The 27,812-nt window shown below is 35.7% G+C and overlaps 1 long non-coding RNA gene across 1 annotated transcript; it reads left to right on the top strand.

The window, feature by feature from the left end:
• Nucleotides 19,586–23,928, top strand: LOC110398191. Its single transcript, XR_002438255.1, has 3 exons — nucleotides 19,586–19,809; nucleotides 19,989–20,090; nucleotides 20,337–23,928. It is a non-coding gene; the product is annotated as an uncharacterized LOC110398191 (long non-coding RNA).

The following is a 27,812-nucleotide window of genomic DNA, read 5'->3' as shown; positions in this document are numbered from 1 at the left end:
TCTAAAAGTCTCAGAGAAACCTTGTAGGCATATAGACAAAAAAGTGTTGTGTTTTCATTACTTCTTCAACTGATCATATTACAAGTATAGTTGGATTCCCAGCAATGTGTAACTTTGCCTAAACTGTATGATGTTTTTACCCTCAGACTGAGTTCATTTTTGGCAGCAGTTATATACATTTAAGCACTAATGAAGAAGATCATACTAAACTTTTGCAACCTTTCAGTTTCTTGTAGTTGAGTTCATAATTTTAGAAGCTATCTTTGTTACGTGCACGTTAAAAAAAAAAATACGTGCGCTCAGATTTTTTTGAGAATAAAAGAAACTGTTCCCTACATTAGTGTAAAGCAGAAGATCTTGTTATTCATCACACTATGAGGGAGCTTCTATGTCTTTATTCTTATTGTGATGGTATCTTCTATTATCAGTGATTTTGCAAACTTATTTAATGTATATATTTAACGGTAAATCTCATGGTTATTAATTATATTTAATACTCATTTTAATTTGTTTATTATATTTAGTGTTCATCAGTAATTTTTGACACCTTATTTTGACATATACAATGCTTATTTTTCATTCCATAGTACATTTTTCTAATGATGATGCATTCTATTACTACATTTTTTATCACAGATACTAGAAACAAGCTTCCAAATCTGAATAGAATATACTGTGGTTATAGAAGCATTGCCTTATTTAAGCAAACATCTTGTAATATTCACTACTTCTAATTTTCCAGAGACAAAAAAAAGGCTTTTGGCATCCAGAGCAAGTAGCGTATTTCTTCTGACCAGTTCTGTATCCTTTTCATCATGCCAAATGACTGCCCCTCAGCTGCCCAGTTCTAAATCCTTTAGTTACAAAGTCCACTTGATTTTTGTTAATGTGCATTTCATACAGTTGTTTCAACAGCCGGCTGAGCATGAGCCAGCAGTGTGCCCAGGTGGCTGAGAACGCCACTGACATCCTGGTTTGTGTTGGAAATAATCTGGTCAGCAGGAATAGGGAGGTGATCCTCTCCCTGTACTCAGCTCTGGTGAGGCTACAGATCAAGTACTGATTTCGGTTTGAGGCCCATCACTTCAAGAGAGACATTGAAACCCTGGATTGTGTCCAGAGAAGGGCAACAAAGCTGGTGAGGGGGCTGAAGCACAAGTCCCCCAGGGGAGTGGCTGAGGAAACTGGAATAGTTTAGTCTGGAGAAGAGGATGTTCAGTTGAGACCTTATAGCTCTCTATAACTACCTGAAAGGAGGTTGTGGAGAGTTGGGAGTTGGCCTCTTCTCACAGCTAACTAGGGATAGGACAGGAGGGAATGGGCTTAAGCTGCATCAGGGGAAATTTCTATTGGATATTAGGAAAAATTTCTTCTCAGAAAGAGTGGTGAGGAATTGGAACAGGTTGCCAAAGGAAGTGGTGGAGTCACCATCCCTGGAGGTGTTCAAGAAAAGGGTAAATGTGGCATTTAAGGACATACGTTAGTGGGTATTGTGGTGATGGGTCAATGATTGGAGTAGGCCATCTCTAGATGGTCTTTTCCAACCTCAATGATTCCATGATTTTATGATTATATATGTGTGTGTGTGTGTATGTCAGTGGGACAAAGTTAAAAGAGGTGCTGGTTTCTACTAATCACACAGTCTTTGAGAACAACAGAGAAAATGGCAGTTTGCTAGGAACTGGAGAGCTCTGTTAATATTTCTTCAAAGATCAAATATTGTATGTATTTTGCTTAAATAAGACTACAGCACTAATCTTTCCCATAGGTAGAGCTCAGCCTGAATACTCTTAATTCAAAAGTATTTATGTTACAGAGACACACATTACGAGCTTTCTCTCCATGATTTGCTCTGGCAGTCAAAACCCTTACTACTGGGCAGACTAAAAGACATCCCGAGCAAGGTATAGATCTGTGGACTACCATATAAGAGGAGCTCTAGATACTGATCTGGTATCTATTTCCAAGGCAATGTCTTTATAACCACATTCTGTGTGAATGGGGTTTGCAGACCACTCCTGGCCTGTGCTCTACAGAAAGAGGGGCACTTCTCTTGCATAAGTCAAATCTTTTGGAAAACAGGAGATTAACAGTGAGATTGCTGTTCCTTTGTCTGATAGTCAGTTTACATAACTTCAGTTCCAGTGGTCAAACTTATAACACAATATGTTGATTACTTTGCCAATTTATCTACATTGTTGATTTTTACTTCTGGAAACTTTTTTAAGTTTCTAAGAAGAAAGTAATTTAGGTGAACTTTATCCATCATGGAATTTATCTCACCTTATTAAAAACTCTTTAAAGTTTGCATAAAATGTATTTACTGTGCCAAAACTGATCATTCAAATCTTGATTAAATGTGCTGATAAATTTGCACAATTTTCTTTTTATATTACACTTGGCTATAAAAACTGGTAGATTTTTTTTTTATTGAGCTCCAAATTTGGAGGGGAAAATTAACAAACTAATTAACTGAATCTGAATATGAGAAATGTGTTTGTGAGGCTTGTAGTTCCTGTGCTTCCTTACTGTCCAAATTATCAGTAACAAAAGACCATACATGACTTCTCATTGTTTTCAGTTTGCTTTACTTCCTATTTTGTAGGATATGCATGTTAATTGTGTGTGACTTACAATGACTCATTTTGTGTCCCTTTCTTTTCCATCTGAAAATAAATTCATCTTCCAATTAGTAACAATGATTGCAGTACTTTGTGAAAAATTTTCAGTAGAAATACTCTAGGACTGATCCAGTGGAACACGATACTTTACATGAAACTAAGTTCAGTTTTGTCTAACAGTAACTTAATAGTTTAACAGCAACTAAAGCTCATTTTATTTAATAGTACCCACCCATCATTGTCTTTAGACTTCCACCACTGCTTGCATTCTTCTGCCAGCGTGCCAGCTATCATAGTGATTTGACCAATATTCACTGAGTAAAAATCAACGCTCTGTGTGCACTTCTGTCAAAACTACCGCTGCAATCAAGCCTAAGACATCTCAAGAAGAAAGGTCTGAATTGCCATAAAATCCTCATCTGCTCTGCCATCATCACAGCCCTGCAGTGTAAAAGTCTTCCATCATGCATAGCGCTTGAGTAGCTTGACAGTTCTAAATTTCTCTGGCTTATGGTAACAATAAAGTTCTGGAAATCGAGTCTCATTGCCGTGAACTTCTTCAGCATATTTCTTGAATAACTGTATCTGTTATTTGAGCTCCTTTAGCTTTCCACTTGCATTTGCTACTCAAAGATTTGATGGTTTCTCATAAAGTATGTAGTTTGAGTTTCTTGTGGCCTCGGAGCACTTCAAACTCTGATACTAGATTTTCCATGTGTAAAGACAAATGATTACAGTACTGGGCGTCTATCCTTTATTTTAAGTCTTCCCTCAAGTACTGCATTTGTCACCACTAGCTAACTTACCTATTTACTGAATAAGCTATAGTAACATCAGCCAAACAATTCAAATATCAATAACTTTTACAATAAGATGTTCCCAGGTTGACACTCTGAAACCGAAACTTTCATGAAACACTGAGTGATGGCAACTGTAAAGTTCCTAGCCTACTTTTTCCATTAGCATTACAGAGTTACTTTTCAAGAGTTTGAAGCTGACTTTATTTAGTTCAACCTTTTCTTAATCTGAAAGCTTTTGTCTTTGACATGATAGACTGAAAAAATGAACAGAGATTATTGATGCAATAACCAGTATTTTCCCCACACCTTCTAATTATAATTGCAAACAAATTTATTATGCTCAATGAACAAATTTTACCACTGGGTATCTATTTGACTTTCAGAGTCTGGAGAATCAAGACAGAGGAATAAATATTGAGTAAACTACTCCTGTCAGGCAGGATCCCTAATGTTACCATGGCATGATTGGAATGTCTCAGAGGTAAGCTGTTACTAATCAAAGGATACTAACTGGTAAAAAGGAAATAACTTCTTGCAGAGAATATCAAGGGAAAGTATTTCTAATAAGTATTTCTAAGATAAGATTGCTGTACTGCCCAACAGCTTCTTTTTCTGTCTGCGTGTTCTCCTACTGATGCACTCCTGAGTAATAATACAGTTTGGATATGCTTCTCTCTCCTCTCTATTTAATTCCTTAGCTATAATCCTGCCATGCAAACAGAGATGAAGAACTTTTGCTGTCAGAGGGTGATCAGTTTTGAGTCACGCTTCAAGCAAGCAACACTTGAATCTGTGACCAGTTTAGGCAGGGCACCAAACCAGTTGCCTGTTACTCCTAAATGTCTGAGGCCATTTTCCTTTGTCATTCAACACTCTGATTTCTATTTTACTTCCTATAATAAATGATATCCTTATGTATCTTTGTTTAACATAAATAAATAGGCATGACAAATATGCAAGTTTCTTCTGAGGTATATCTCTACATGGGGATTAGCACCAGGAGGTTAAGCTGTAGACTACTTATTAGGATGCTTGAGGTGCTTCCACTCCGTTTTTTGTCCAAAGCATTAATACTTCCTGCAACATGGCAAATCCATCCGAGTAGCTTCAGTCATTTCTTTACTTGCCACGTTAAATGGTATTACATCATCTTTGACAGTATTGTGTTTTATATTATATATTGTTTTTTATAGTATTTGCATTATGGACTTCAGTTATGCTGTACATGGCTGGTTAATTTAGTTTTAATTAATTTTTCAGATTTAAACAGATTTTGAGGTATAGTCTAAAGTTTGTCATTGACCAGAAAGGAGCAAAAATTTCTTGATAATCACAGTTATCAGTACATTTAAATTGGGTATGCTGATTGACACAAAGTGCAAAGATCCTTCTTGAAGACTCTTCTTAAAGCTGGCTAGATATAATAAAAATATTGCTTGTGAAATATATTTGGTTTATGAATGTCTGACAGTTTGATCATGTACATACCTCTTTTAATTACTCAAAATCTTTTGCATATTCATCTTATATTAACATTTTGCTGCTTGTGAGAAGAAAAACAATGTCCACTCCTCACAGGTTTATCCACTTGCATGTAAAATTAACGTTACCTTTGTAGCAGTAATTATACTTCTGTGTAATTTGTTAGAGTGATTGGATAAATATTGATGTGACTAGCCGCTACATCATAAATGCATCAAAGACTATAATAAAGTTGTCAAAAATAACAGTTCTGTATTGCTATCACTATGAATATGAAACATGGAAGATTCTTAAGCAGGAAGGAGTTACGTTCACAGTTTATTTAGAGTACCAAATAATCCAGTCTGATTAATGAGCTAAACAGGCAGAGAGAGCAAAGTATATTGAAATTTAAAGAAAAGGGTAGACATGTTGATATGTATCTATTCACAGCTATAGCAGAGGAAGCAGTAAGATACTTTTTTCTTCACAGAAATCAGTGGATAGCATGGAACCAAAAACACTCATAATATCATGTCAGATTGACACAGGGGAAAAAGAAATAGAGAAATTCCAAGACCAGAAGAACAGAAAGAAACACATAGCTGTAGGTTAGGTCGCAAAGATATACATAAAATTTGTGACATAAGTTTTCACATTTACAACTTCCACAAAACCTGGCTAGCAGCAAGAAACACTAGACATTCTAAAATCTCTAATGCACTGATTAAAAAAGCAGCTGCTTTGGGATTCATATTCCACCCAATTACTCTTATAAATTCCATCCATTTAACAAAATGCTGGATTTTTTTTGTTGTTGTTTTAAAATTACTGAGCTGAAGAGTATGCTCCATAATTCTCAATTTTGTAGTCTCCAAGAGAAAATATTATAGTGGTTTAACATGACAGGTAGACAAATGGTACAGAGTCTTTCATTAAATCATCCTTAATTCATTGACAAAAGAGTACAATGCACTCTTGCAATGACAAAAAAGTCATTGTTCTTACTCTCAAATTTTCCTATGCATAAATGTTCAGTAAAAAAACACTAAAAGAAAGAGGGACAGAACACTTGATTTTGAGCCTAACTTCTCATCCCACTAGACAATCATGACAAGAATAGCAAAGAATGTGTGAAATTCACATTTAATACAGAACTGATACTGTTCTGAGATTTGATCCAGATACTAAAATAAATCCAAACTATTTCTATAGGCTGTCTACAAATATATATACTATTTACACCGTGCATTTCATTTAGATTATTATTCACAAGAACTCAAAAGTAGCTAACATACAATTTTCTCAACCTTTGATCAAACACTGGAATAAAAGGTAACATCATCAACATAAGAAATTTACATTTGCCTGTTGTTTGAATTTCAGCTGTTCTGAAATCAGCTGCATCTGCAAAGCTAAGCAAACAGAGAAAGCTGTTAAAGAAGAAATTTTCATTGTACGTTACATAGACTAGAATGAGGTTAAGGCTTTTCATCAGGTCTTTCCATAGTTCATCATTACTTAGCAAGTTCTGTTTAGATTAAAACAACTCTCGCTCTTTAAAAATATCTAAAACTCTACACTTTGAAAGATACACGCTGTTCTATGGAAAAAGTCTCAGTCCAGTCTAGAGCAGTAGAACAGAAAGTAGTGGTGCAAAAACTGTAGCAAATATTTTGGGCATTTCAGCCTTACATGGGAACATTAGGTTAGTGTTAAAAATGTGATCAAGTAAAGCACTTAAATACATAACTTTAATCACAAGAGTGTTTATTTATAAGTTAAACACGTGACAACAAATAAAACTGTTTACTGAAACTGATATTTTGCTGGTAAGAATCAGAAAACTGTGACTAATATGCATGAAAATCTTTGGCTTCCAGGCTTCTCTATTAATGTTGTCGATAAAAATTATTTTTAATATTCAAGTTATATTATTTTCCAGCAGGGAAATAGTACCTACTTATTAGTAAGTTTCTGGGTATCCTAGATACATCTATAGCAACCACATTATTTGAAACCTGACTTCTCCTATCGCAGGGACATGCACATACGCTGCTTGCAAGCTAAATTATGAATCCAAAAACTTAGTTGGGATTGTAGTCTGTGTTTCATCACTCTGACATGAATTAGCAGCATTTTGATGTTTATCCAAATCCAAATTATCCATGTTAAATAGTGTTCGTTTGTATTACTTATGAAAATGTCAGCAGTCTCTGAATGCTCATAAATTTATATATTTTGCTAAATTACCTACCCTGCTTTGTAGTCAGAGCAAACAGCACTGTTACTGAGGTGATACAGACAAGTGTAAAAAAGCAGCTGGGTATTGAGGTGATAGATATGAGCAAATTACTTCCTTTATCGAAAGAGTTTATTGATACCCAATAGAGATTCACAAATAATGAATACAGTCAAACAAAATAAGCTATGAAGCTGAAATAGTTTACTAGCACAAGTGGACTCCTTACAGAACTAATTTTATGCCTGCAAGAAAAAAATCATATGATTTTCCGTAGAACATGTAATTTTTGTTCATTTTGTTCAACTATTTTTGAGTAAAACTTGACCATTCTATGATTCTGCAGAGAAAAATGGTCATTTTTACATCATGTGGAAAAACTGTGGAAAGGTAGCCTGTGGCAAGCTGGCTTGGTTTTGGATGATATTTACCTGACTGCTTCTGTTTGAACATAAGAAAATATAGAGTCTAGAAAAAAATAATTAAACAAAGAAGAAGCAAAGAGAAGCAATTGTTGCTGTATATCTTGAAGACAAAAATAACCCAGTGTTGCCCACAGATATTCTAGGGTTTATTTTCTCTAAAAGCAAATATGAATTTTATAGAAATTTACAAGAGTGTATATGCTGTTTAATATTTCTGAACACTAGGCAAAGCATCTAAAAATCATACTTTAAAAATAATTTCTAAAAACATTAGTTTGAACAATGACAATCACAGCCATTATTCACCTTCTTATACAAGTGCTTTCTTTATATCATGCACAAAGTCAGAGTAATAAATGCAAAATGCTGATGAGAAATTTTGAACTTAACAAAAGATGGCATTAATATTCTTTTAAGATCTCTGTCGTTATTACTGTTAGACATTTCCAAACTCACATAAGAACAATAATTCACCCCAAGACACACAAGGAAAGTGTTTAACATTTTATTTTGACAGGAAGAAAATTGCAATCTGTTTGCATTGGACTGACAATCTATACAGAAACATATGTAACGACTTACTGAACTACATAATTGTAGGTATGCCAATGTTTTGGTCTTTAGTACCCCCAGTATTAAGACAGTTAGTACAGAAATATTTCTGCTGCTCTCACAATTAGTTTCTTCTAAACAACATTCCACGATGTCTCAACAAGAAGTCCGAGGGCTGTTCGCTTAGAAGAAATATAATTTCAGAATACCTTACGGGCGAGAGGATATAAAGTGAGAAAATGTGAGATTAGTGACTTAAAATAGGCAGAATCTAGTTCTATGGAATTCTGAGATGTGGGAGTACTCCCAAAATTCCAGATCTCTGTTCAGTCCTGACTGTATGTCACGTCGGAGTTCAATACTTTTCCTTTCGCTTCCTTTTCAACTAGCACATGTGTCTGCACACATGTAGGCACATACACACGCATGTTTGCACATACACTTACATACACATGTATTGTTGTCTCCAATCTTGATGTTTATTTCTTTTAATGTGAAAAATCTGGAGGATGTATTTGGCTTTCTGTACTCTCCTCTTTTGACCATAGAGATAGTTGTGAGTGTACTCTGAACTCTGTATTCTTAATATGACAGATTAATCAATTGTCTTAAGTCTGTCCATTTTGACATTGCACAGTGTTCTTCTTAATTCACAAGCAAACAGATTAAAAAAAAGCCTTCTACATATATATACATTGCAATTATATTTCTTAATGTGGAAATTGATACATACATTACCTCATATACTCACATACCCATACATTAGGCTTCCATTCCTGGCTGAATGAATATGATTACATACCTGCAAAAAGGATAGAACACTAACAACAGAAAGAAAAAGACAGTACCAATTAGATCCCAAGTATATATCACAAGGTGAACAGAAGAGCTACAAGTATGAAAGTGCAGAGCAGAGAATTGTAGTAACTGCTACTATGATACATAATTTTTTGTGCTTAGCATTTTAAAGCAGAAATAGAAAATGATGTCTTTGTATTTTCCTGCTTATTTTATGTTTGATCATACACATACTTGCATTTGGTTGTAGTATAAATCACTCAGTTACTTTGCAAAAATACAACTTGAAATTTTTCAGAACTTCCATCTTGCCTGCACCATACAGCACACAACAGTAGCATCTATTAGGTACTTTAAAATCAACTTACCCTGATAATTTGTTTTCAAAAATTAAAAATATACAGTCACAATTAGAAATCTTACTTTTCATCTGTTCCTGAGGGAGTGATTGTACAAACAGGCATATTTAGCCAGTGGGGTGCCTTTTATACACTGAAATGCTAGAAACTCGTTATTTCATATTAGCACAAATGTTTGAGTGGCAAAGACTATGGAACTGAAAACATTTTGGAATATGGGGAAATCAGAAAAATCCATTCATACTGAGTGGAATTTTTCAGCTGCATGACTGCAGCAATGCCATATAACTCTATCTGAAAATGACTTGCTATGATGAAACTATCAGGAAAATTTTTGTTTCTTGGTGTATAGTTTGCTACAGGCCCCAGCTCAGGATTCAAAAACTTAAGTTTAATTCCTTCTCTTGTTTCAGAAAAGTTTAGTCTACCATCCTCTTTTGCTTGTGTGCTTCAATAAAGACTTGAAAACTGAGGTACATATGGAGTTTCGGTATCACGTGGGCTAAGTGTAAGGGATGTTTTAAAGCCTGCCATTTTTATTATATGGACCTTGATCCTGCTTAAATATTTCCAAAGCTCTTTGCTCCTTTTAGAGGAGCTATTACTATACTGCATGCCTGAGTCTTCCTTACTTCTTCAGTAGATTCTGGTACCTTGAAGAATTGATAAAGAAGAACATATCAAAATGTACATTCAGCAGAAAAATTCCTAGCATGTGGCTATCTTGTTGAGGCGTCCTCTGTGCAAGTCTGTGTTTTTACCTCCTGTAAATGTGTTCAGTAGAAGAAATCACATTTGAGCACCATCTGGGCTACTTACTCTGAAAAAGGTCCTTTTGACCCAAAAGGAATGTAGCAGAATTTGTTCCCTAATCAATTGGACATTAGAGAAAACAGCCAGGAAAAAAGAAATCTTATGGTCCTCACTGTAGTTCTTTTCTTTTGTCTTAAAAAAAAAGGGTAATGTCAAATTTCCTTACCTGAAGAGCCACTTTTTAGTTTAACATTTAACAACATGATTTAAAATGTGCATATGTAGAACATTATTTGATAGCAAAAATGACATTCCCAAAGTCAGTGCAATGAAGTATAAAGGATAAGGCTCACTAGGGGTTTGTGTCTGTCTTGTATGAGGCAGATAAAATATACTTTTCTTGCAAGCGTTCTCATTCTTTCCACTCTTCAAGCTCTTCAGCTACCAAGGCGGCAGTCTGATTTAATAGGTTTTCTTGCAACTGAAAATAAGTGTTTTAAGTCTTTAATATGTCTCAGAACTGCTATTTTGTTTCTGTCATTTAGTCCTGTCAAGTTCTTCACATCTTGACAGAAAGACCAAACAATCGTTTGCTTGCCAACTTTCCCTTTCTCACAAAAGGAAAAGAATAGAATTCTATTCTGTGTACCAAAAGAAAAGAGAAAATAATTCAAATCCATAACTGTTCAGAAATGCAAAGACAAAAAATTAGCAGGGCAAATACTTCCCTGATTGGAAGTTGACACTTATTAGAAAAAAATGCCAATAACATTTGCTGAACTTGTTGACAGGTACTGAGTATTTTGCAAAGTCTCTCTCCCTTTGGTCCACAGAAGTCTGTTTATATCATATGAATATAGAATTCCTGATTTCACCTCAATTAATATTCACACAAGTACGAAGCTGATTTGTAATAAGTTTTAAATTATTTTCATCATATAAAACAGTATAACACTCCATATGAAACAGTCATATAATGGAGCATAACTGTCTTCAGAGCTTGAAACTAACTGTTTTGAAAGTCATTATTTATTTGACCCTTTTCAGTTGTCTTTCTTTCCTTCTCTTTTAGAAGAAATTCTCTTTGGGGACAAGAGAGGTTGTAGAACTGCTCTTCTACAGAATCAGGGACTAAAGAAGTAACAGACATTGAAACTATAATATTTAAATTACACAAGTATGTACACGTGTGTTTATAGTTAATTATTCTGCCTAAGAACACTCAACATGATTTCAGTCACTGAGTTTCAGTAATAGAAAAGATTTCTAATTAAGGGGGGGAAAAGCTTTCAGCTGTGTTCTGCTGATGAAGTAAATGGAGGGCAGCACTATTAGGTTGATACCCTTGCATGTAGCAGAATTTTCAACCTAAAGTACCATAAATTAGCGTACTTTTAAAACTAAGTAGATATTTTTCTTTTTGAATGATAAACAAGGAATAAATATAGTCAGGACATTTTAATATTTTAGACCATTATAAAAAGTTGCAACAGTACATGAAGCATTTAAAAACAAAATTGAAAAGTTCATTAGATTCAGAAGGACTAATCTTTTTCAAATGATTATTTTTAGAATAAAATCAGAATTTATAACTTTGTACATCACTGCAATTAATCTGTTAATGACACCTATTGCAAATCATACGTCACTAGCACACAGAAAAATTATGTGTATTCACATACAGCTCGAACGTCTATGTTACAGGACCAGATTCAACCAGCAGTAAAGGTTTTGGTAATTTGTGTTTTCAGAAATATCAATTCTGAAAATTGTACTATTATTCATATTTTTTGTTATGTTTTGTTGGTTTTTTGTTTTGTTTTTTAATTTGCCTTTTTCAATTGTTGAGGACTTTATCTGGGCATTTAGTTCTTCTTACTAATTGATAGTTGAACTCAGTCTTTTCTGCAGATGGTATTTTTTAACCATGGAATATTCTGACTTTTGGCCATTACTTGAAGGAAAGCTTTATGTCTGCAATTATACTATTATGTTTGAATCTTATTTTTTCTCCTTTCTGAGAGCCAAATTCTAAATGTCAGTTTATGGATGCACTTGATTCAGTGAGTTGTAAGGGAAGAAAAGCAGAAAATATATTTTTTAACATATTATTTAGTAAAATTTAGCCTTATGATTTAGTCTTTAGTTTAAATTTCATCCTAATTAACTATTACTACATTAATATGATTATTTTTGATTCAGCTGACTCACGCGAATTTATTGAGTTCAGATGTTATAATTCTAAATACTGAAAAATTTGTATAGACAAGATTTATTTGACATAAGAAAAAAAATAAGAGTGAGATGGTATAGAATGTATTTGTCATAGCATTAATGATATTGATAAAGAAATCCTTTAGGATCAAAAACCTCAGGGGCCTAACAACTATTTCTACAGATTAAGAAGAAATATTCTTCTCATCATATTTTCTGCATTCTTTCTTCCACACTAGTCTTAACAAAGTGAGATGTTTCAGAGACATGGCTCCTAATAATTCATAGAGTAGAAATGCTGGTAGAAATTGTTCACTAAAGACCTATGGGGATAGATACTCTATCAATAACATGAAATTGTCTGCTTTTATGGAAGCAAGTATATCTTCAATTTCTGAAATAGAGTATAGGTAGGATATGTAGTACAATTTATAACATTTTTCTGAGTTTTTTTTTAATTGGCTTCATTACAGACCAGCTAAGTAAACTGTTTCATGTTCTTTTACATCGTTTACTTCAACCCTCGGACATCTCTGTATCTTACTAAGTTCTTGCTGGTACTTGACATTTCTGGCTGACACCTGCATGAAATGAAAATTCTACTGCAATAACAATAAAGTATGATTTATCTCATGCAAAAGTGACCTAGACTATTGCGGTAGGCTGTTTCTGAAGAAGAATATAGTACTTGGCTGTTAATTTCTTGATTCATTTGACCCATTTTTTTCCTTCAGATCAGGCTCAAAAAATGCTTAGATTAAATTACAATGACATTTTTTTTGTCATGTTTCCACTGCGTATTTTTCCTCTGATCAGAAAAAGAAATTATGTTTCCTGTGTTGTTCTACAAAGGCTTATTACATTAGGCAAAATTTACAATACTTTGATCGTTCTCATTCTTCGTTGAATTCCAAAATTATTTCAGTACCCTTCTTAAATGCAGAAATCTGAACTGAACACTAAGATCCAGCAATAAATATCAATGCCAAGTACATACCATCTGCTTTAAGATATTATCATCTGAATTAATGCAATAATTAAATTATCAACATATCAAAGTAAAAAATTATGAATATCTGATTAGTCACTAAGCTTTTTCTAAAGTCACTGCTTTCAAAAATACAGTGTCCACCCTTCAATTTGGATTTTTGTTCCCATGCACAAGGCTTCACATCTCTCTTTTGGAAAATGCAGACTTACTTCTCATATCCCCACAAAGTTGTTTATTCTATATCAGTGGCCATCTGCTTCCGTATTTTATACTTTATCTTTTTTGCAATCTGCAGACAATCAGTAATGACTTTGTTATAATATTTTTCTATTTTGTTTATTGGGACTACTTTTTTAATGGAAGTTTTGAATAAGTCATAGTCAAGATCTAATCTCAGTGCCATCTTGTAAGTGTACAAATTTCATTTGATGATGATTTCCAATTTCCAATTTTAAATTTGTTTAATATGCACTCCATTTCATAAAAAGGAAAATCATGAATTCAGTTTTATTGGCATAGTTGAACTCTCCAAGGAGTGAAAATCCAACATTCATTTTACAGGCTAATACATATGTGTAAGTATTCATTAGCATAACAGAAGGATCACTATATACTCAAGTTAAATCTCATGAATACTGAGGAAAAAAGAACTTGTTTACTCCATGTGTGAGATTTTATGAAATAATAATTAAAATAATGTGTTTTGAAGAATATGAACAGATCCTTTAAGATTGTTGGAAAAGGCTAAAGCATTTCAATGCAGAGCCTAAATTCTGCATCATTTCCTTCCCTTATTTGGTAATAGAACCCAAAAGAAAGGAAGAATTAAAAATCTGCTGGTTTGGATGCATTGAGACCTACAGTCTCTCCTGTTCTTTGGGCAGAACTTCATGGAGACTTTCTTCAGTGATTTTAAAGTGTAAGAGATGCAGATGTAACCTAGCTACTTGCTATAGCAGAAGAGTTTGAAGCAGAAGGATGATACTGCCACAGGGTATTTTCATTTCACTACTGTAATATCAGGGCAGGGACTATTTCTTTCTAGCATATAAACAGGCAAATTTCCTCCACTGTAAATCTCACCTATAAATGCAAAGTTCTACAAAAAGATGAAGATAATACAAACTGAGTATTCAAAATAACAACCAAAATGCTTCTTCATGAGTCAGCTCTCAAAGTAGTATTTTCTTTAAGAAAATCATAGAATCATAGAATCACAGAATGGCCTGGGTTGAAAAGGATCTCAAAGATCATCTAGTTTCAACACCCCTGCCGTGGGTCCCCAGCCACTAGACCAGGCTGCCCAGAGCCACATCCAGCCTGGCCTTGATTGCCTCCAGGAATGGGGCATCCACAACCTCCTCGGGCAACCTGTTCCAGTGCGTCACCACCCTGAGTGAAAAACTTCCTCCTAATATCTAACCTACATCTCCCCTGTCTTAGTTTAAGATCATTCCCCCTTGTCAAACAGTCATTCTCCCTCCCATTTATACACTCCCTTCAAGTATTGGAAAGCCACAATGAGGTCTCCCTGAAGCCTTCTCTTCTCCAAACTAAACAAGCCCAGTTCCCTCAACCTTTCCTCATAGGAGAGGTGCTCCAGCCCTCTGATCATCTTGGTGGCCCTCCTCTGGACTCATTCCAAGAGTTCTGTGTCTTTCTGGTGCTGGGGGCCCCAGGCCTGGACACAGTACTCCAGACGGGGCCTCACAAGAGCCGAGTAGAGGGGGACAATCACCTCCCTCTCCCTGCTGGCCACTCCTCCTTTAATGCAGCCCAGAACATAGTTGGCCTTCTGGGCTGCCAGCACACACTGCTGGCTCGTGTCCAGCTTCTCGTCCACCAGGACCCCCAAGTCCCTCTCTGCAGGGCTACTCTCAAGGAAATCTTCCCCCAGTTTGTATAAATTCCTGGGATTATACCCCAGCCCAAGTGCAGCACCTTGCACTTGGCCTTGTTGAATCTCATTAGGTTCACATGGGCCCACTTCTCCAGCCTGTCCAGGTCCTTCTAGCTGGCTTCCCTTCCTTCCAATGTATTGACTGCACCACTCAGCTTGGTGTAATCCGCAAACTTGATGAGGGTGCACTCAATTCCATCATCTACGTCATTAACAAAGATGTTGAAGAGCACCAGTCCCAAGACCGACCCTTGGGGGGACACCACTCGTGACCAGCTTCCACCCAGACATAGAACCATTAATCACAACCCTTTGGCTGCATGCAGCCAACCAATTCTTAATCCATTGAACAGTCCATCCTTCAAATCCATACCTTTCCAATTTAGAGAGAAGGATGCGGTGAGGGACCATGTCAAAAGCTTTGCAGAAGTTGAGGTAGATGAAATCCATCACTCTTCCCCCATCCACCTATGCTGTCACTCCATCATAGAAGGCCACCAGATTGGTCAGGCAAGATCTGCTCTTGGTGAAGCCATGCTGGCTGCCTCGGATCACCTCTTTGTCTTGTATGTGCCTTAACATAGCTTCTACAAGGATCTGCTCCATGATCTTCCTAGGCACAGAGGTGAAGCTCACCAGCCTGTTGTTCCCCAGGTCAACATTTCTTCCTTTCTTAAAAATGGGAGTAATGTTTCCCTTTATCCAGTCACTGGGGATTTCACCTGACAGCCATGATTTTTCAAATATGATTGAGAGCTGCTCAGCAACCACATCATCCATCTCTCCCAGAACCCTGGGATGCATATCATCCAGCTCCACGGACTTAGATACATTCAATTTCATGAGGAGGTCTCGGACTTGTTCCACTGTCACAGTGGGACAGAATCCACTCCTCTCACCCACACCTAGAGTTTCAGGGTCCTGGCAGACATGGGGGGCCTTCCATGTCTGAGGAAGCCAGTTCTCTGTCCTCATTTATCAGAAGGGAAACAATGTCCTGTATTTTTTTTTTTGTCATAATGGTCTCAGATTGAGATCTATTTTACACTCAGTTAATAATGTCAGCACTTTCTAAATAATTATTAGGTACAGAAACTCACTGGAGTGCACATCTTTTTCTTGAAACATAATGATTTTTTATTTCATTTCCCTCCTTCAAGGCTGTCTATCCTGACTGTAGCCAATATGGTAGTTTACCAAATTAAAAAGAAATTCACACATAATAGGAAACCTAGAGGGAAAAAAGAGATGGTTCCATGCTCCTTCAGTTTGCAAATAGCAATAACAATCCAAGATATTTTTTATAATGCTAAATAATTTTTTATCTATCTGTAATAAATGAAATTAACACTGACAAAGGCACCTGAATGTTGTATGCAGTGTTACTATGTAACATATGACATATCCAAAAAGAAACTTATTTTTGAAATTACATGAAAAAGAGATATATTCAGTCTGAATTATTACTTCATTCCTGATTCAGGCTGTATCCAGACAAGAGTCAAGAGTACAAAACATGAAAAATGAAAAGTCATAAAATAAAGTGTAATTGTATTTTAGGTAACTTTTTTTTTCCCCAAATAAAAAAATGGAGATTATAAATATTTACAATAAAAATTTAATGCTAGAAGAAAAAGAAGTAGAAATTTATTTTTTTATAGATTTTGTTTTCTATCTTTGCAACAAGATCTCTGCTGTAATATGCTTGTTTCTACTTTCATATAAAAAAACCCATAGCTACAACACAATATCTGTCCAGTTTAAACACTTGTGTGCATAGCTACATTTTATCTTACCCTACTGAGTGGGAGAGAGGATTTGCATTAAAAAGCCTTTGTCCCACTGAGATAAATTTCAAAAGTATTTCATTCAGTATCTTAGGCCAGAATTCTAGAGGATCTCCTTAGTTTGCAAATATTGTCTATTTACAAATGACAACTATATTATTTATCTTTCATAAAAGCTATCTCTTGTTTATGAATTTGAATATCCACATATTAAAATCTGTTCACAACTACTGAACTGGCTCTTACAGATTTGGAGTTTAGCCCAATGAAATGAATATTTTCGCAAATATTTGCAAACACGTCAAAAGTATTCTGTGAAAACATGATACAAGGACTGTTTACTATTTGAGTGCTAGATACAAACAATATAAAAAGTAAAAATGAACAGGAAAAATAGAGATTGAAATAGTTTTATTTCTAATATAATATCTCATTACCCTTCAAAAAAAATAAGGACAGAAAAAAAAGCACACATGCATCATGTAAGATTGTTATCCAATGGCATAATATAATTTTTAAAATCAGTTAATAAAAATCATCCAGATTTTAATACTCTATATGCTTCCAAATAGATCAAATGAGTTTGTCATTCAAAACGTGTCTTAGTTAAAAATTTATATGATTTTATGTTCATTAACTATTTATAGCAATAATGCAACAGTAACTCTTCTGTGGTATTATTATTATTAAAATCTAAATGTTTAATTAAGTGTTCTGTATGCTTGTCTAGGTACCATATAGTTTTTCTCCTACTTTTTTACTAGCCTTTTTGCCAGATGATTGTGACATTAGCATACATCCTTTGAAACCAGAGACAGCTACGGAGATGTTAAGACAAAGAAGTTGACCTGAATTCCTAGGAAGTTATCCACACATAACATTTTTTTGTACAATACCATATCTTCACCAATACATATTTGTTTCAGAATGTAGCGATAAGCAGGACTAACGTGATGGAAATAGCGTTACAAGAGGCGGAAGGAAAATACAGCGCTCACCCAGATCGGAAGATTTGGGGCTCGCAGAAAAAGACTCCCACCAAGGAGGAATCTCCAAGAAGAGATCCTTCCTTAGGGGCAGCCAGCCCTTAAATGAGGCCTAAGAGGGGTGGAGACAGGCTCCACCCCTTCTGGTTGCACAGGTGAATTGCCTTCACCTGTGCTCCCAGGGCTGACTGGGTCTTTCCTCCAGGTGCTCAATCAGTGGTTTAGGCCATGACTCAGCAGTTCCCATACACAGAAAGACAGGTTCCAAGAAGTTGTAACAAAAAGAAACTCTTCTTATAGCAGAAATTTCAGTAAATTTTTACAGGCAAATGAAGAACTCATTCTCAAAGTGATTTTCTCTCTTATCAGTGCTTAGCATGGTTTTCAAGAGTAAATAAAAAGGTTGACCACTATACTCCCTTTTAAATCTATTGAATTAGATTTATTGATTTAAATAAATACATTTTATTTAAATACACAGACATTTTATATACATATAAAAATAATATAATAACTAATCTTGTGTAAGGGGACTGTTAGTACTGTTTGAGTCCCTGTTAAGAAGTGATTATATAATAGGAGCTGAAAGTGCAGGGAGTAATAATATTGGCAGTCTACGAGGGGAAGACAAAGACAGATTTATCACAGAGAAGTGAAGTGTTTTTGCCATTGGATTCCCTTGGAAGAAGGCCTCTCAAAACATCTTAAAGGATTTTGCAGTGGTGCTTCTCATTTGTACGAGCTAAACTGTAAATTTGGCATCTGCCTGTCACGAGGAGTGGCACATAGCTATAACACCTGAAGAGCAAGAAATGACTCAGAACATCGCTGTTCATTCCTCCCTTGTGGAGGTATACATTACTTTGAGCTTTCTTTTGTAGAATGGCTAACATGTCTTGCATGTCTGTCCAGATGCTTGAGCAACTCTCAGAGGAGAAAAAGCCCACCTGCTTTCAATTCAATTCCTAATTGCCTATTTTCAGGTGTCAGTACAGATTCACGCAAATAAAGATAAGGCAGCCCTTCAGGTCAAGGTTATTACTGTCACTTTCATAAGCACTAAAGGCTGGAGTATAAATGTTTACTGTCATTGAGAAGCACTTCTTTTCAAGAATAAATCTGGATTAATTTTAAAAATGAAAATGCTGTCATTTCCCCTTTGTTCTGTGAGTTAGTGTATTCTGTCCATTTACAGCTAGGCTTATAAACAGTTGAGGTTCTCTTATTTTATATGAATTTGTTTATGAGTGAAATTTTAATACATTAGTCATTTATTGTAGTGATTAATTTATAGGATTAAGAAATGTATAAGTATACTTTCAAATTCTATCATTTGTGTCTTCTTTAAGAGAAAATAAAGATAACTTCATGTTAATTTTTAGAACACTATGAATAGTGAATAGTAACAGCTGTTTGAATTTGATGTAATGTAATATCCTCTGCTGAACTGGTCAGTTTGTTATCAATAAATATATCCCAAAATAAAGAGAAAAGAATTCCATCCGCTAAGCTGATGGCATCACATTTCTTGAACAAAAGAGAAGTGAAAGAAGATAAACTGGATGGTGAAAGAAGTCCCTGAAAATTGTACAAATTGCAGCCCAATCATTACAGACACCTCAAAAGAGATGACGGCGCCAGCAGGTTTAACAGCAGGTGTGTCAAAATTTGAAGCTCCCTTCTGGCTACTAGAAAATGTCACCTATTCTCACACTGGGATCTCAGAATTAGTCACAGACTTCACCTGTGCCATTTATACTATGTGGTGTGTAGGGAAGGAATCTCAAGCTTTCTAATTGCTCCTGTTTAATAATGAAGTGAAACAAGATCCTTAATGACTTTGGGCTGATGGAAGAATCCTAATTTTAAATAAGCTTAACACAAAACCTCATTTACATGCTGAGGTCATATTATTCAGAGGTAAATTTTCAATTCTAATGCTAAACATAATATATGATTTTGAGAAGTCTGAGATCTTTACAGGAGGAAAAACACTGGTGTGCCTCTTCCAAATTGAAAATGCTAGACATACTAATGCTGAGCTGGTATTTAGAAAGTTTGTTTGAAGTAGTGAAGCTCTGTACTTACTATACTTCCAGGTATACATTCATTTATGTGGTGCTGGACACATGAGAGAATGGGATGTTACAAATTTCGACAGCCAAGGAGGATTAAATGCTCACAAATGCATGGTTGTAAATGTAAGAAATATTCATATTTTTAAAAGACATTAGTATCTTTTAAGTTATAGTCAGATACGTGAGAGCGTATTAGCCAAAGCTTTGAGAGTATTAAACGTTATCAAAATTAAATTAACTGAAACTTAAAAAATACAAACCACCTTCCGTAACCTTTCATTTAGTTTAAGACAAAAGGAGCTTGAACTTTTCTAAAGTTTTTTATTTAAACCTTTTTTTTTACCCCAATTTGTTCTTTTCTTTCTAAAGGTTGGCCCAAGAAATGAAGCACAGTGTGGAGGAGAAGTAATATGGAACAGAATTGTTAATGACACATTTATTCTATAATGTACAACCCAGGATGAATCAGTGAATTAGTTACTATTGACATGAGAACCAGACAAATACCATCCTGTAATTTCATTCCTGCTGTTTCACTTATATTCCTTCCTTGTTTATTGTGCATTTCTAAACCCCTCCCTGATTGTTGCCACCCAACAGTTTTGCTCACCTCCTGTTTTATTGCATAGCCTATAACTTCAAGGGTAGCAACAAGGAGCATGTTCAGGGCTTAGCTTATTTCTTATCTCCTTCATGCTGATGCCACAGCTCAATGTCCAAGAGATAACAATGAAGATAGCTAAGGCCATGCTCAACTGCACGACTCGTGTAGAGGAAGTAGGAAAACAGAGACCTTCACTGATAGATTTAAGTGTTATACTTTATTAGTAGGTGAATTTTCCAGCATCCTCCTAAGTACGTGCCTCTTCACATCCATCCCCATGCTTGGGGGCACATGCATAGGCTGGCCTTTTTGTTTGTTTGTTTAAGAAATAATACACTATTGGTTTAAACACTGAGCTGTAATTGGCTCTCAGCATTTGATCATTCAGTGTAGACTGGGTTTTCACAGCTTGCTGTAATACGTCTATATAGGTTAGGATTTTGAAAGCCCTTTTTAGGGAAAATGCATGTTTTTCCATTTTCTTGCACTATGATAGAAAAGAATTAATGCACTTTTCAGGTGCAGAAATCATCTTGTATTCTCTCATTATTCAGTACTGATCTTTTATAATTTTAGTCTTTAACCAATGTTTAAGAGAGCAGAAAATGTGAATGTTTTATAACAATATCTGCAATCCTTAGGATAAACAGGAAATTATTTAACGCTTTAGATGTGCTTCAGAGAAACATGACTTTTCATTATGTTATTTACAGTCAAGGAATTTAAATGATTCACAGCATTTAAACTTTGTGAAAGAAAACATGTATGAGAAAGGGAATATAAATGAAAGATATTTTGCTGGTTAAATCACAGCCTGACTCCATTTCTTTTTTGGGTAAGCTGATGAAGCTCAGAGTAAAACAGATTTGTCTAAATCCTTGTTTTCTTTTCCAACCTCCTCTTCCTCAGATCCTTTTTAATCAACAATTCATGAGATTGTGCAGGGACTCTAAACATTTCAAAGAATATACTTTCTCTTCCATAGTTCTCATTTCTGTGCTCTTCTACAAACCCATGGTTCTCCAGTATTACAAAATAATGAGGACAATTGTTTCATTTGTAAATACTGGAACCACTGAACTGAAGAGAAAAAGGAGATAAACTTAGTATAATTTCTATGAAAGATTTCCCTTTCATAAGACTGCTGCTGGTATAAATATTTTAAACTCATACAATTTAATCATTTACCTCATGCTTATTTTTCCTTATTCTCAATTTATTCAAGTTTTCCATAGCTTAATAGAGTCTAATATTACTGTTCTACCTACCACCGAAACTACTAAAAGTAAATTATGTAAATTAAATTGTTAACTATAGGAACTTGCTTATTTTTACTTTTAGTATGTTGATCAACTTTATGCTGGACTAATGGATCAATACAAGGATGGGAGGATTTGGAGTTCTAGGCCCAATCAGAGCTTAAGTATATGACTAGATCTCATAAACTGTCCATAAAATAAGTAACTGCCAATGCAGAATGACACCAGTTCAGATGAGCACACGTGCTGTGACAGTTAATGAAGGTCAATAAAGAAGAGTCAGAACTAGAGACCAATTTCATTCCTTCTGCAACTTCATTTGCACATGTGGTTATTGATACGACTAGATTAATGGAGTGTTGAATGCATTTGCTAAGCCACCTTCCATCATATTTGAGCAGTTGAGACAGTCTGAATTGAAGTTCCCACTGGCTGGAAAAGGGGAAATATAACCTCATTTTTAAAAAGGAACAAAAGACAGATTCCAAGGAATTACAGACCAGTCAGTCTCACCTCTGTATCCAACAAGATCATGGAGTAGATCCTCCTTAAAAAGTTTTCTAAGGCACATGGAAAACAAGAAGGGAATTTATAACAGCTAGCATGGCTTCACTAAGGGCAAATTATGCCTGGCAGATTTGGTGGCCTTCTGTAACAGAGCTACAACACTAGGGATAAAGGAAGACCAACTGATACCATCTACCTGGACTTGTGCAAAGCATTAGACTGTCGCACATGACATCTTTATTTCTGAATTGGAGAGATATGGATCCAAGTGATGGACCACTTGGTAGATAAGGAATTAACTGGATGGTCACACTTAAAGAGTTGTGTCAACCACATGATATCCTGTTGAAGACTAGTATTCCTCGGAGATCAGTACTGGGACCAACACTGTTTAACATCTTTGTCGGTGACATAGGCAGTGAGATTGAGTTCACTGTCAGCAAAATGTCGATAACACCAAGCTGTATGGTGTGGTTTGCATACTGGAGGGAGGAGATGCCATCCAGAGGGACCTTGGCCGACTTGGGGGGTAGGCTTGTGCAAACACCATGAAGTTCAACAAGGCCAAGTGTAAGTTTCTGCACCTGGTCTGGGGCAATCCCAAGCACAGATATGGGGTGGGCAAAGAATAGTTCAGAGTAGACATGAGGAGAATGGTGTTGGTTAATGAGAGACTCATCCAGTACTGGCAATGTGCACATGTAGTCTGAAAAAACAAATGTATCACAGACTGCAGTAAAAGAAGAGTGGCCAGGTGGTTAAATTAGGTGGTTCTCCCCCTCTGCTCCACTCACATTAACCCCCATCTGGAGTACTGTATTCAGCTCAGTGATTCCCAACATAAGAAGAACATAGACCCATTGATGTGAGTCCAGAGGAGAGATACAAGGATGATCAGAGGGCCAGGACATTTGTCCTACAGAGACAGATTGAGAGAGAGTTGGGGTTGTTCATCCTGAAGAAAAGAATGCTGCAGGGAAACCTTACAGCAGCTTTCCAGTACTTAAAGGGGCCTACAAGAAAACTGAAGGGACTATTTATGAGGGAGTGTAGTAATAGAACAAAGGGTAATGGCTATAAAGTAAAAGAGGGTAGATTTAGATTAAATATAATGAAGAAATTCTTCACTAGAAGTGTGGTGAGGCATGGGAACAGGCAGCCTAGAGAAGATGTGAATGATCGATCCCTGGAAATTTTTAAGGCCAGGGACCGAGTGGGACTTCAGGCGACCTGATCTAGTGGAAGGTGTCCCTAACCCTGGCAGGGTCACAGGAAGATAGTGAATGGTTCTCATCCAGAATGTCTTAGTACAGGATAAGATACCATCTTACTTGGTGGAATGAATATATTTGAACCTCCAAGCAGCCTTTAAATTGGAACAGAACGTAAGCATGTTTTTTGAAGGCCCAATGGTGAGAGTAAATGGAAGGAAGACTACAGATCTTGTTTACTTTGCAAGTGTGACACAATACCAAAAAGATCTTTTAAATTCAACATGCATTCTGCTTCTTTTTTGAAGAAAAGGGTCTGGTTTAGAAAAAACATATTTATTTTCATTCAGATCTTGCTTGTTTGATATGACAGAAGGAAGGAAAGCTAGTTCTTATTTTTGCTGTGGAGCTGAAAAACAAATAATTATTTGTAAGCTCTGGTTTCTGTTCCAGGAGTAACATTAAAGTTGTTATGGAACCCTTGGTAAGTCATTTGACTCTGACGATTTTGTTTTTTCTTCTTAAAATAGGAATAAAATACTATTTTGGTTCTCAGAAGAATTATCAAGAGTGTTGGGATTTTCTGAAGAAGGGGGGTATATAAAAGCTGACACATTTTCTGTGTAATCATCATGGAAGAAAATCTATTACTGGAATATTGTCAGAAAGAAAATATAAAAGGAGCACAGATACAGAGAAGAATACGTCATTTTAAAAATGAACTCATACTTGCAGATACAGAATTTGTTACTCATTCCACTGTAGCAAATTCCTGGGTTTACAGTGTCGTCTATACCAATCTACTAATGTCCGTTGAATGCATTTGAGCCAGATTCGTGTAGAGATCAATTTTATGTGGATTACAACACTTTCACACCGTAGTAAGAATTTGATTAACTAGAAATACTTTTTACTTCTATAAGGGGTTTATTTTATTATTCATTATAACGCACTGTTATGTTTTCTGATATTATCACCTTACATGAATTGTGTGTATATATGCATTCTGTATCCATAAAGATCATCTCTGGTGGTTAAAAACTGCCCTTAAAATATTGACAGTGTCTTTGTAGCAAGCAATTATATTCCCTAACATAAGCCTACCTGACTCTTATCAAAGATATCCAAGATGTAAATATAGTTGTATCAATCAATTCATCATAAATTTAGGACAGAATTAAGTATTGACTAATTCTCTCATCAACTGAAAAATGTGTGTTCTAATTGGAACAGGAAGAAAAATTACCACTGGTGTTAAATATTTTTAAGAGTATATATCTAGTGAAGAAAAAGGTGTTATTTAAATGGCTTTCCCTGTCACTTTGAAAAAAATATTTAAGCATGTATATATATAAAAATAGGCAATGACCCTTTAAATCAGGTGGTTGGAACCTGACACACCCTTATTTTGGATGCTTTTCTACTAAGGAAAATATTTTTAAGTAATAAATGAGTACTGTAATTTTTGTTTAAATGAACTCTTGGTATTCTGTAAATATATTTGTAGGTTTTGATAAAGACAAAAATTGTGTTTCATTTTTCAAAATATAAATGAATGTAATAAGTATGTTTGCAGTCTGATATCTGAGATGATTGCTATGGTTTAGTATGCTTGGAAAAATTTATCTTCTCAGATGCTAAAAATGGAATTGATTTATCTATTGAATGAGAAAATTTACTTCTAAATGGAGTATAGTATGTTTCCCCCAAACATAATGCTACTTCAAATGTGATGAATATGCTTGCAGTACTCAAACTGATTACTCAGTTTAGCAGAAAACTTTAAGTATAATGAGACACAGAACAACAAAGCTCAGCAAATACTTCCAGTTTTCTTCTACTGTATAACAAATGTCTTGAAAAGATTGCATGAACACTTTCTTCCTTCAGATCTGCAGTGCTGACCAGTTTTGCTGTGTTATGTACCCATTTAGGTAATTCTATATTTTCTAGACATATGGAACCATGTCACTGAAGGTAATGTTCTTAGACTGAGCTCCCTGGTGATAACTAGAACGATAAACTAACCTTTTTATTGATTTTATTTTATAACAGAATTTTAAAGAGTTAAAAATTACTCTTTTTACTAAAGTAAAAAATTTGGCCAGATTTTCCCCAAGGGCTAAAATTCCTTCAGCTAGGCAAGTGGCAAGAGACAGTCTTTCAAGTCTGTCTGGAGTGGTTGAAAATCATCAGATTTTCAGAAATTTATCACAAGCCTCTTTGGATGGGCTCTACAGAGCTTAGCTGGTGCAGTGAAATCTTTTTTGATCATCTTTAGCATAAAGTCAGTTATATTAGCGTATGTCACAGTTTGGCTTGGTTTGGCCTCGTTGCATGACAAGGGGACAAAGGGACCCATGGAACGATACCCCAGGAAAAAGAGGGGGGAAGGGAAAAGGCAGGGAGATGGGCCTAGACAAGGAAAGCAGCGGCAACGAGATGAGGGAAAAACTTAGTTTGCTAAATACAGTAGTGGAATGTGAGATAACACAATATCATAGAATCATAGAATCATAGAATCATAGAATCATAGAATCATAGAATCATAGAATCATAGAATCATAGAATCATAGAACCATAGAATGGCCTGGGTTGAAAAGGACCTCAAGGATCATCGAGTCTCAACCCCCCTGCTAAGCGCAGGGTCACCAACCACTAGACCAGGCTGCCCAGAGCCACGTCCAGTCTGGCCTTGAATGCCTCCAGGGACGGGGCATCCACAACCTCCCTGGGCAACCTGTTCCAGTGCGTCACCACCCTCTGTGTGAAAAACTTCCTTCTAATATCTAACCTAAATCTCCCCTGTCTCAGCTTAAAACCATTCCCCCTTGTCCTATCTCTATCTACCCTCACAAACAAATATAATATAATATGACTGGAATTGAAGCTAATATATCAAATAAAATGAGAAAGAGAGAGTTTCTGAAACCTAAGTCCTTACTCTAATGCTGTAGGCAAAATGGCCAGGGAGCAAAAAGAGAAGAGGCAGTCTCATGACTCCCAGTCAGTTTTATCTTTCCCTCTGAACGGAAAACAGAAATGGAAAAATGAAGTCTTCTGGGAGTTGCAGTTCATTCTTCTCTTCTGAGACCAAAAGACTGGAAATATCAACAATCCACGGAACTGCAGCATTAACTCTTTGCATAATGTTATGATGTGGAATACCAATGACAAACCACAAAACCATGACAGCGTAGACAGTTTGTTTAAGGTTACTGACCTGCTTTTGCTCTAAAATAAATCAGAAAATCACCTGTTCTCTTCTGCTCTGTGGGGACAACCTTACCAAATAGCAAGAAATAGAAGAGTGCTGATATTTTTACTACTTAGCACAGATCAGAAAGGACTCTAGACCCCAAAGACTATGGGGTCTACCCTAAGTAGGTATAAAGAGTAGCTGATGATAAACAAAATTATTTCTGGAGGTGATGATGCTGTTTACTTTCTGATGTTTGTCATCCTGTATATTTTAAAGGTTGAATCTTGTGACCACTGGAAAAGAGTTTCCTACATATTTTGCTCAATTTATCCCAAGAGGAATTCTGACCTTTTCTATATATGCTCTCCAGTTAACAGTCAAAATAACAAATACATGCAAACAAAAGAGAGCTGTACATAAAACAGAGAGAAAGAGCCAAATTCAGAACAAACATTTTTTGCAATTACTGACTTGCCATTTTTCTCCATCTGATATGCTTCTGCAAACATGGGGCTCTGCATCTAGCAGCATGTTTATACCTGGGCTGAACTTCTCCAGGGGAGTCCTGACCTTCTCTCTTTGTACTTCACAAGCTGCCAGCAATGGTGGTACCTAGCAGAAATCTAAGATAAATTGCCTGCTTCACATATTGTAAATGTCTGTCACCTTTTCCTGCCTAAGAATAAATACATCTCTCTTTATTTTGGTTTAGACTTTGTTGTTGCTGTTTTTTGTTCTCTTCACAAGCCACTTCCTATTTAAGTTGCTCCTTATAACTATCTAAACATGTTTTCTGTGGCAGTACTATTTTAACATCTCAACTGTAGCTCTATTTTTATTGCTGTTGTTTTATAACTCTTTCATCTGCTTAGCACAGGCCAGATATCAGCCTTACAGCCTCAACAGTGGCACCTGATTATCCTCTCAGTGAGCTCAAGGTTAAGTATCTTGACATCAGATTTTGGAGTGCTCTTTTGCACCATATCTTGTTCACCTCTAAGTCAAAGAGATGAGTTTGAACTCCCTTGTGCAAGATGAAAAGACCATTGTTTAAACTCAGAA

Source organism: Numida meleagris, chromosome 4 (assembly GCF_002078875.1).
Source record: "Numida meleagris isolate 19003 breed g44 Domestic line chromosome 4, NumMel1.0, whole genome shotgun sequence".
Classification (NCBI taxonomy): Eukaryota; Metazoa; Chordata; class Aves; order Galliformes; family Numididae; genus Numida; species Numida meleagris.
This window is presented reverse-complemented; position numbering and strand designations above follow the sequence as displayed.